This window comes from Pogonomyrmex barbatus, unplaced genomic scaffold, assembly GCF_055798465.1.
Source record: "Pogonomyrmex barbatus isolate J1 unplaced genomic scaffold, ASM5579846v1 scaffold4, whole genome shotgun sequence".
Taxonomy (NCBI): domain Eukaryota; kingdom Metazoa; phylum Arthropoda; class Insecta; order Hymenoptera; family Formicidae; genus Pogonomyrmex; species Pogonomyrmex barbatus.
In genome coordinates this window covers 9416257-9428169 of record NW_028297138.1, presented here as the reverse complement: position 1 = coordinate 9428169, position 11913 = coordinate 9416257, and the positions used below count along the sequence as shown (strand labels likewise).

General features: G+C 41.1%; 1 protein-coding gene across 3 annotated transcripts in view; it reads right to left on the bottom strand.

Moving 5' to 3' along the window:
• Nucleotides 1–315: 315 nt before the first annotated feature.
• Nucleotides 316–11913, bottom strand: part of sano (CABIT domain-containing protein serrano) — a 127574-nt gene continuing 115976 nt past the window's right edge. For all 3 annotated transcript variants that reach the window (XM_089080890.1, XM_089080889.1, XM_089080891.1), the window contains one exon: nucleotides 316–3674. The gene's annotated coding sequence lies outside the window, so the exon portion shown is untranslated. The remainder of the gene's footprint in view (nucleotides 3675–11913) is intronic.

The window sequence follows — 11913 nt, the reverse complement described above, 5'->3', positions numbered from 1 at the left end:
GTTTTATACGATAGTATATTCGATGAATAATTCAACGATTAATTTCATTTATCAATGAAATGTCAAACAATTTTTTGAAAAAAATGTATTAAATGTATAAATCTTCTTCATAAGATTGAGAAGCTTTTTTGTTTAAAGTTTAAAATGCATTTGTTTGAGAACAAAAGAATTTATGCAATTAAAAATATTAATATATCAATAAGGTTAAATATATAAATTATTACATAAATAGATTATTTGAAATTGCAAAAGAAAAGAGTACGGAGAAGAATTTGTTGCTTTAGGGGACAGAAGTATGGGCGCAACACGCAGCAATTTTTATTTCATTGATTTTTATTGAAACACTCTTTAGGGTACACAAGCTCTATCCTAGGTAAGCATTAAAGTAGGTATAAAAAAAAAAAAAAAATGAACAACTGCTTATGGAATCACAAAGTGTGGATGTCTGCCCTTCTTACAATCAGTAAACGTATTTTAACGTGCATACACGAAGGCACAACGATCCTCGACCCTTACGCGCTGAGTATTTCGCCGCGAGAACGATGTTCGAAGTGATATCGCTGAGCCGATCTCGTGCAGTTACCCCGCGGATCCGTTCGCTTCGGTTGCAACCCCCTTCGCGTTTGACGCGGAGGGGAAGGGTGCGATCGAGGCGGTCAGATCGAGCGGTGGCGTTATTCGGAAGGCGATCGCTCGCATGGAGATCCATTGACGTCCAATGCCCCAGGGGAACTAGAAAGATAATTCTAGCCGCGCGGAAAACGCATGATATCGCTATTGCGAGCCACCCACCGCTGAAGGTTTCTTTTTCGGCGCTCGTCGTCATGGCAAAATTAAACACTCTCCGAGAACATCACATACGAAATAAGCGTATTCGCTCGGTACACGCTTATAACACACAGAGTTCTGTCGTAAAGGGGACCGAGTGCCTTCTATACAAATTCATTACGCGATATAATATCCATGATAATAGAATCTATACTTCGTATCGTAAATCTAAAAAAAAAAAAAAAAAAAAAAAACTTATTGTACACTCGTATATAGCTAGTCCATTGTATATAACGAATGCATTCCGGTTATTTCCATTCAGCTCGTAGTTCTCTCACTTGAAGAAGGCCACTTGTTTTCTTTTCGAAGATGCTTCATTCTTACTGACAACTGAGAAAGATTATTTGTCGGTGCTCCTGAACGGTTTAATTATTATATATGAACGTAATTACATTATCTCGGATAATTATCGTAATTACTGCGCTTCTTCCGCTATCGAATGGAGAATAACATCGTGTCTGTAAGGCCAACCGGTACAACGGCTATCCTCATATACTCAATTATAACTCACTTATTCTATTGTTTGCTTAACATGTATTAAATAATCACAAAAATGAGACCAAGGTCCAAACACGTCCTTTGGTCGGGACCATCATCCAAGAGGCGGTCTCGCACCTGACTTTCGATGAAAGCTTGTCCATTATTGTTTATGCGCATTGCAACTGCACACAAGCGGTGTTCGCTGATGGCATCTTTAACATTGAGATGAAAGTAAGTGCAATACGTAATTTTTTACGTGTTGCGGTTAAGATTTCATAAAGTTAAATATTAGGTAATAATGGTAATAATGGTAATATTAGATAATAATGATAATTTGCAATCTCAGAATGCAACATGAGAATTGAATTTGATTTTAATAAGACTTTAAAAAATTCAATATATACGAAATAAAGAACGATTGAGCGTCTCAGATTTTCAAGCGCAGTCCTGTTAATCATATTCAACAATTCTGAAGAAAAGATTAATTTTTTTCAATTATTCAATTTGTGAAATTGGAAATTTGTTATTTATTTTCTGTTGAATAAAGATTGCCATCAGATTTCTCTTTATTATCGAAGCGACGTACAAAGCGTGGGTAAAACTTATTTACCTGATCGTAATGTTGAAGTGCCGATGTACAGATTACGAGCATTCAGTTTATTCTCTTGAATTCAAGTTAGATATACGATCACAAGTGCAGGTAGGCGGTATTACGATACTTTCATAACTTCTACCGGATTTCGGCGACGTTCGGCGCTAAATGACGTTGATCATCCGCCATTCAGTTCGACGACGCGAAAGTAAAAAGGATAGCGATAAAAACTGTGATAAAGTGACACTTTGATAATGGGAATATGAAGTAACTTATGCTTAAAACACCTTAAAGTAGAGTAAAGTAGAGTATAAAGTATGACTTAAGTACAACCATAAAAACTTGGTCATTATTATGGCATTCGTATCCTTAACTACACGGCTCGCCAGACCGCATCCCCTCTGACAGCGCGTCTCTCTTTATAAAAAGAATCTACTATTCGTGTACGAGGCGATGTCGTGATTTATGCGTACGCAAGTCGTGCAGCCTTTCAGATAATGCGCGATTGTAGCATGTAGATTCAACCATCTTTGCGACTTTCCGCTTTCTATTCTCGATCGATGGCAAAGAGTAACGAAAATATAGTTTTGTGACAAATTAAGGCTTCTCTATCTTTCGTTTTGCACGGTACACGCATTAGAGATTAAAAAAATATCGGCATCACTGTTGACATTACAATATTGTTGCATCGTTGCAATGTGTGTTGTATAGCCTGTATAATATTTATCAAATAATTTTATTCCTACTTTGTTTCGGAATTCATCTCGTTCGAGATAATGATTTTTTTTTTATATAACTGATTTTAAAGAAATCCTTCCCTCTTCGCACGTAATGAAACGAAAAGGAAATAATTAACGTATATAAAATACAATATTAAGCGATTATATTTTTCTCATAATTTAATTTTAATCACGCTAAATATTGACTTCCAATTTTCTCGAAAATATTTATGCAATTGTTTTATATATTTCTGACTTTTTTAAGTATTCTAAAGGGAATTTATATAGAATTTTATATAAATTATGCATGTTGTACCGGAAGATCAACCATTGTTACTTGGAATCTTACTCAAAGTATCCACCTCCATTTCGCTTCGTCGCGTCTCGATTCGGATCTCGATACTCTTTATAATACGGCGTCGCTTTTCCCTACGAGAATTCTAGTAATTCATTTCTCTTTTCGTGACCTGAACATATCCTCTTCCGCTGCGTCGCTATTTTTGATTATTCCACTTATCGTTAATCGACGATCACAGGAAGTACGCGGCGTTGATCAGGCTTTTGGGTCTTTCATATTGTGTACATGTATGTGTGTGTGTGTGTGTGTGTGTGTGTGTGTGTGTGTGTGTGTGTGTGTGTGTGTGTGTGTGTGTGTGTGTGTGTGTGTGTGTGTGTGTGTGTGTGTGTGTGTGTGTGTGTGTGTGTGTGTGTGTGTGTGTGTGTGTGTGTGTGTGTGTGTGTGTGTGTGTGTGTGTGTGTGTGTGTGTGTGTGTGTGTGTGTGTGTGTGTGTGTGTGTGTGTGTGTGTGTGTGTGTGTGTGTGTCACATGCACATGCAATCGTGTGTCGGACGACGAGTTTTGAATGGCTTTCGCAGCTGCGATATATTAATGCTGAAAGAATGGCGGAATCGCTGACAGAAATACATCCCGTCCATCTATTCTTCTTCCTTGAGCTCCTCTTGCGAATTTTGATTTGTTGAACGAACGACACCAGAGATCCACGACTCTTCATCTGAACCGCTCTTTGCCTTCTTCAACCCTTCGTCGGTCGAATCTGCAAGCAGAATTAACGACCATACGTTATGTACGCAAAATATTAATTAACATAAATATTAAAGAGAATTGAAAAACTCAAAGTAACAGAGAGTTCTACATTCACAGTTCAAGATTCACTTTAAATATGAAGTCGTATTTAAATATTATGGATTTAATTTTTGCTCTGAACTCATCACGTAATAAATCAACAAGCTGATATCATTAAAGTTAAATCAATTTTTTAATATTTTTTAAAAAGGAAATAGCGATTTAATTTTATAGTCGAAATATGATTATATAATAAAACAATAAACCTTTTTATATTAAAAATTAGAAGACAAATTTTTAAATATTTAGGGATTTTAATGCAAGACATGTTTTGGCGCATAAGACGTCGCTGGAAATTCCATGTGACACTTTACGGACTGCTTCCTTTTCAATCTTAACCGCTAATGAACAGTTATCGCACTGGAAGTAATAAAACGCGATATATGCGGGATGTTACTCGATGAATAAATGGAAATTATACTTCGGTATTTATGGCATCGTTAATTGAAAGTGTCGCGCTTCGACGATAACTTAGAAGTATTTATAATCATTACTTCAATTTTGCCTGAAAAGCGTATCAAATAAAATTTTTAAAAACAGAATTTTATATTCTGAAAGATTTATAGATGGATCAATAATCACATTAATCAGAGATCAATGAGGACCACATTAGAGAAAAAGCGAAATAACGAAATTAAATGAAATATGTCTAGTTTTAAAACATAAAAGTAGCAATAAGAATATATGTCTTTCACATGTGCGTCTTTCATATTTTATTTTATATCTGTATTTTTTATTAGTTAAATTTTGTTTAATATAATTAATTAATCTTTACTATTAATACTAAAATGCATTGTTATATTCCAACTAAATTGCTGTAATTTGATTTGCAAGATATCGGAATTCTTAAAGAGAATTAAACATGTAAAATATTGTTTACTTAATTTTTGTCTCTTCTTGAAAGAATAAAATTTTTCTTTGTATCGTTCGGATATTAAGAAAATAAAATTCGATTTCAATTTTTTTTTAAATATTTAGACAGACTTTCAAAATTCTAGTAACAGCTATCTTAAAAAAATTTTAAATTTTAAATTTAATGTGAGTATTATACAATTTATTGCGCGTACCTTCATAACAGACAGAAAGAAAGAGCGTTTATATTTCTAGAGCATCAATTTTTTTATAATTGAGACGCAGCGAGATAACTTAATTCCATATCGTTCATGCGCGATTAACCATTGACCGGCAATTAAGCGGTTCTGGGAAAATGCGCTGGACGTATTACGAAGCAAATTTGGCTCAGCGCAGCAATTACACGCTCCCCGATAAAATTAGCGGCCTAATTGGGAAAGTAGCGTGATTGCTCACTGTTAAACAACCGGCGAGGTCGAGGGTATTCTATGTTTAGGCCTCGGCCGGATACCCCGACGCGTACCAATAATTTGACGTAATTTAATAAACGCGACCCTGCTCTCTCTCGTGTACGCGCGCGGGATCGTGCGACTGTTATTACCGACAGTTTGATCGTATCTCAGTAGTGCGTAATGATGATGCACCTAGTCACTGGCATATAGTAGCAGCCCGATCATCGGTCATGCAAATTGGCGCTGCAGAATGCAGCGGATCTCCTTATCCGATTCCCTCGTCTGATGCGCCGCATCGCATACCGGTTTTAGAAAACACTGTGTCGACATTAAGCCCGCGATCGTTATATTTGCCCATAATTTATTGTACTTATTATTAAGTTACTTCTTTGATTTCCCTCGCTGTTAAGTCTACAATGTTCGAAGGGAAAGGGAGAATCTTAATATCCAAGGCACAGTCGGCACGATTGAGTATTTAATTATATGCAGATTGAATATTTGTCCTAAGGATCGTTTGAAGTGTTGCTTAATGGCGACATAACACGGCAATTTTTTATAATAATTACAAGAAACCAATGTAAAGAGAAATAGCGGGAGACATCAAAGAAAAATCTCTATGTCCGAGCGATCTCCAATCCCAAAATTTACGTTTTTATCTTAACGTTTAACGTGTTGTTTATCGTGCTTTCTAACTAGGTCAATGTTATAACACGCGAGTGAGCACCATTTCAAATGTCCATTAACTTCTCGGTCTCTTCGATGCGTATAAAATGAGGGGGAGGGGGGGGCCATAAATTCCTCCGAAACATCGAGACATCCGGAATCGCAAGATATGATAATCACGGTCGCTTTTACAGGCACACAAGCAATTTCTCGGCGTGGCGTGCACGAAGAAAAAAAAAAAATAATCTTCCAGTTAGTGGGTTAACGTCCTCGGGGCCCAACGGGGCCGCACCAGGCGGACATTAAACAGCAGGACGACGAAATCGGCACGCTCTTTCATTACGGAATGGATTTCGTTCAATGTTACCGTAGTATTTCAAGCACCACCTTAAATCTTCGGGACTTAATAATCAGTCTGAAGGCTCGTAATTCTCCGACCGCGGGCGGAAGAGGCCAAGACCGGCGACGATCGCGGCGTGTCGAAAATAAAAGGATGGAAATGTACAACGCGAAAGGATACATCATTTCTGAAAAATATAATAATTGAAAATAAGAAGAAGAATATCAGAAATTATCCCCTTTCCGCGCTAAATTCATAAATTAATTCCTCTACTTACTCAAGTTAGTAAATAAGCATCTGACATGTCTCTATAAGCCGTAATAAGATTCAAACAAAGTTTTAACGCCGGCATACGACGTTTCCCCTGAGAGTCCACGATAAAATCAGACGTGATTTATATTTAAATTTCCTTTTTCGAAAAAATTATTAATAATCTCTGTCCCCTGGGAACGTTCCTAGTTATAAGTTGCAAGGGAATAACTCAGTGGCGGCAGCTCGGATGAGGGTACGGGCAGGCAACTCCGACGCGTCAGAAAAAGCACGACGAGAGGTACGCAGGCAGGCCTGTGTTTCGAGGCTGACTTTCGTCTCGGCCGGCAATTAAGCATGCCGATAAATCCAACGTGCGCGAGAGCGAGTGAAAACCGAGCGAGAGAGCCAGCCCGCCCCGTGTCGTGTGCAACGAGGGAGCGAGCGCACGAGCGAACGCGCGAGCGTTGTTTATCACTCCCCTCGCCAGGTTGCAATTACGCACGTCGCCGTAAAAGATTTTGCGCGTACGGTAAAAAAGGGGCAGGGGTGAAGGGGAGGGGGGGGGGAGAGAGGGACTTTTCGCCAAGGTCCACCTCGACGGCGGTGGCCATTGATTTAATTCGACTTAATTTATAATTGCTCTCGCGGAACTCGTTTGCGAGAGCACAGGCGAGAGCATCCCTTTGTTTGTTCTCTCGGCGCGATCGCACAGACGGCATTTCGTGAATTTTTCTCGACGGGGCGAAACACGTCGAGGGATCCGGCGACCGTGCCGGTCGCCCGCGGTATCTGCGCCCGGCATCGGTTTAAGCAGAAGATCCTGTTGCGAGAGCGATGCGAGAGATTCGTACTGTCATCGCTACCAATAAAAGACAATAAAGTCGCCGTGTTTTACGTTCGAGCCGTTCTGCATACATGCATTTTAATTACGAGCGTGGAATTTACACGCTGCTTAATTTTTACGCGGCGAATGAAAGACGACCGTGTATCCCTCGATCTTTCAAAACTGTTTTGATCGTTAAAAAAGGATTTCCTTATCTTGCATCTCGAGGCTTCGGAAAGCGCGTAACAAATAGTTTTCGTCTTATTAAAATGTGATACAGGGTACAGGAAAATACCAACGTAAGAATAGTTTCAAAACATAGATTTTTATTATCATATATGTTCGAGATAACTCGCGAGAGAATCCAGCTGTTGCATGCCTCGCGGCGAGCTCAGATTTTTGCAGAATGACAACGATTAATTACTCTGAAACGTTTTTTTTTATAGACAATTATAAAGGTTATTCAGTGAAAGCGCGCAATAATTAATATCGATCGATTATCCGCGCTACGCGTTAAAATCCACGCTGAGGTCGCGCAATTGGGATCACGATGATGCAAGCGGAGCGTGCAACTCCACCGACATTGCCGGCGCATAGAACTTTCGTTCGCCGATCTTCTAGAGCGAGACGAATCCCACGTAGGAAGATAAATAATTAATAATAAGAATTTCCATCTTTATCCGTGTTCTCTTCTTCTTTTGCCAATCAAATTAGAGGAACGGAGGATGTGAGGCGCTCCGATTCAATTTAATTCAATATCCAGTTTCTATTCATCAAGGCCGTACATACATTTTATTAAATCACTCGTCCCACTTACGTTCCCAACAAAGATGATCAAAAATGATTATCCGCGAGTTGTGCGAAGTCATCATTTACATCCGGCTGGAAGTACGAGAAGCGAGCAACTTTACGCAAAATTGTCGTACGGAGATCTCCACGTAATCCCCGTTGCGGATATGTCGTCTATTTGCATCAACAACGTTGCGGCGAAGGTCGCAGTTAATCGACCGACGGCGGTTATGCACTCGCGGCCGGCGCGCACGGCCGCAGAAGACGGGAAAGCCAACGACTGCAATAATTGTGGCCTACCATTTCCGTTTCGGACGAAAGCTCTCCGAGGAGGAGCGCGTACCTCGCCACGCTCGACTTGCGAGCGAGCGTGTCCGGAGCTTGGAAACCCAGTGAACTCGTTGCGCACGGCGATTCGAGTCCAATCACGTTTTATAAAAGAAAACACACACACACACACACACACACACAACGCGACGGGATCGTTTGCATTCAGAATCCAATTTTAGAGAGAAAAATAAAACGACGCGACGCGCCGTCAGACAACGCCGTAATTAAAGCGCCAATACTTGCGCCACGTACTTCACGAAATAATCCAGCAGAAAGAACTTTTAACAAAAGTTAAACGCAAAATTTACTTGTCTTTAATTCGGAATTACGAAGCGAAATTAAAAATTCTGATAATTCTATCATCTGGTAATTCTATAATCAATATAGCATTATATTAAATTTTTGAATAATGGAGATTTTTCTTTTTTATACATTCCTCCCGAGAATCTACGAGCGATATGAATGACGCATATCGATATAGCTACTAACGATAAAATTAACCTACGCATATAAAGAGACGAACGTTTTCAAGTCAACGTCTGATCGTCCATCGAAAAGGGATTTACCGTTCGCCGGGAGGATAATCGCGGCGGGAAACGAAGCACGTTAGGGATAATGTGCTTGTGTGTTGCGCGAGGCCACGGCAAAAACGCGGAAAAATCCGTTATGGATAAGAAGCGGGCTCAACAAGCCTAGATTAATATGAGGAAGAAGCGTGTTCCTGTCTCGGGCGTCGAACATCAGCGAAAGGCTCGAGCACGTCGTCGGATACGGTCCGTAACTGACAACGAGTTTCAGAGAGACGCGGGTCGGTAATCTCCTGCGAGGCCGCGGGTTTAAAGCCCCGAGCGACGAGCTACCAATTTTATCCGAACGCTTCTATCTATCGGACTCCCGTACTTAGATCGTAGCCAATAGAGGAGCTCGTTATTATGCGTGAAATACAGAGAGGAAGAGCAATATGAGAGCTCGACAAGCGTAAATTGAAATCGCTTTATCGCTTCCGAGAGATCAATTTTTGACTGCGCTGATTTCATTCAAAACTTTACAGATTTACTTTGTGTTACATCTTAAAAGGCCTCGACGACGTAGGAAGTAATTAGACGTAATTGCAATGTATTTATCCGATATTATGTTATATTATTATTTTAACATATATAATATATTATATATATATATATATATATATATATATATATATATATATATTAATATATATCTATTTTATTATAATCTGACATCAATCTGTACTTGAACAAAACGCACGATGCGCGAGGGAAATATGCACGAGGGTACGTTTGCGATTTTGAAGCACGCGAGATGAAATCTGCATCTCCGCGTATCTCGCGGAAATGCTGGCAGAGAAACATTTCCGCGGCCCCGACGCGCATGAAAAACGCCGGAGAAAGTAGCCTAGAGCTTCGCGATCGCGAAGCTATAGGGACGGTCGGTCGATTATCGATCGCGGCGTATCATTAATTGTTTGCAACGTGGAACAATACCCCGGCGCCTTATCATCCGACCTTATCGGACGTGCAGACGATTAATCGATGGTTTTGATCGATCGGTATTTTCCGTGGCGGCGGAGCGGTTCGCGAACGCGCGCGCGCGCGCGCGCGAACCGCCAATTAATCGATCGACCGATTAACCACCCTCGAGCTTTCATACCGCGCGGCTTCGGGATTACTCCGGCTGTTATCCGGCATTCGATTGTACTGTTCCCGAATCGTTCCGATCCATCGCTCATCGTGCCGTTGCTTTCAGGCTAACCGCCGCGCGCGGCGGACCGCGCGCGGCTGTAGCGCTCGTTTCTGTCATGCGGGTTTTGCTGCGCGCTACGCCGAGGAGAAGAGAGAAGCTTAACCACTCTTTTCGTCGTTACATTGTCGAATGAGCCGCTGTAACGTCACGCGGATATCGGCGCGGGTATGCGGCGCGATTACACTCTCAATCTTGTATCGCGCAGTATCTCTAAATTCGAAGTGTTTTTTTTTTTCAATTTCTTTTTTTTTCAATTCCAATACATTATCTCATTTTTTTCGTTAAACTGAAGAAAATAAGGTAATAAATGAAGTTGCTCGGCAGGATTGGATCTTAATTCTATAATTTTCTATACTTTTCTCAATTAAATTTGTGTATATAAATTCGGAATAATTTATATACGCGAAAAAAATATCTCGAATTTAGAAATACTGTGCGATATTAAGAGTGTACGTTTATTGAACAAGAGTGTGGCATCGTCGGAGGAAACTAAGAGAGGATAGTGCCTCTCGAATTGACGATACCGCTTCCATTATATATGTATTTTTGACAATTAAGATAGCAAAATAGTCACAGTTGTTCTAGATTCAAAACTGATATTCTATTTAATAAAATCCTGCTTATAAATGACGATTGGAGGAATAAATAGATGCATATATTTTTATCGAACCGTATTACCCTGCAACGCTTGCTGGTTCGCGATGTTTGTTCTTTATTGTAACGATGCCATTAGCTTCGAAGGTCGGAGTCAGGAGAGGAGAGCAATGTCGAACGATTGCCCATATGAGTCTTCGCTAATACGGCTTTTAAAAGCATGTAATGCATACTTTCGTTGTTTACGTACGGCGCAGTGGTAAAAAGCGTTCAAAACGACATTGCGAACGCGAGCAGAAAACAGGATCATTTCTACCGTAACCACAGCGTCCCCTCTCCCCCTCCCTTCCCCCTCGTCAAACGTTATAGAGCCATTCGAAACTTCGTAACAAATCATAATTACATACGAGACGATCTATTATGATTTTTGTCGCGCCGTGCCGAGGCGATACGCCATCCGCAAATGGTGTTTACCCGTTGCTCGAGCATTACGCGGCCGGACAAAAATCATTATTGCCGCGGTTAATTGCCACGACAAGTGTGCAGAAAGTAATGAGTTTGTCGGAGTATCGCGATTACTTTGCCGCGTAAGGGGAGATATTTCTCCCTTTTTCCCTCTCTCTCTCCTTCGGCACACGGTATAAAGTCCGCTCGGCGAGTGAGCTACGACCTGAGTTATTCGTAGAGCCACGCATAGGGGCCTTCGGGCTTGAGATCGCCGTTTAATCGGTCCACCCGCACGGCTCGTGGAAATAAATAAATAACAGGGAAACAAATAAATAACACACATATCTTTCGTGGGGTCACGAGAATGGGCTCGATGCGACGCGGGTCTCGAGAGCGCAACGCGCGTGCGAGCGAGCGAAGCACGCTTACGTCTCACGGAAGACGGACGGACGGACGTGGCGCGGATCGTTTTCCCAGGCGTGCACTCCCGTTATCGTTATCCTCTCTCACGTTCGGACAGATCGTGGAACGCCGATCGCCGGTTAGATCGACGATGCAAAATACCGCGAGTCGCCCGTCGAGAGAGTCAATTGTGCCCGCCGAGCCCCGCCGCGCCGTCGAGAGTTAAATGTTAAAGCGCGGACTCGCTCGGCTCGGCAGAGGAAATGGAGTACCGGTGACGCTCGAGCCGTCGTGTTTGCAATTTAGCGGCAGACATTATACTCCTATTCGTGTCTTAATTCACTGTTGAACCTGTTATGGGTGAAAGAAAAAAGAAGGGAGAGAGAGAGAGAGAGAGAGAGAGAGAAAATAAAAGAGAGAGAGAGAGAGAGAGAGAGAGAGAGAA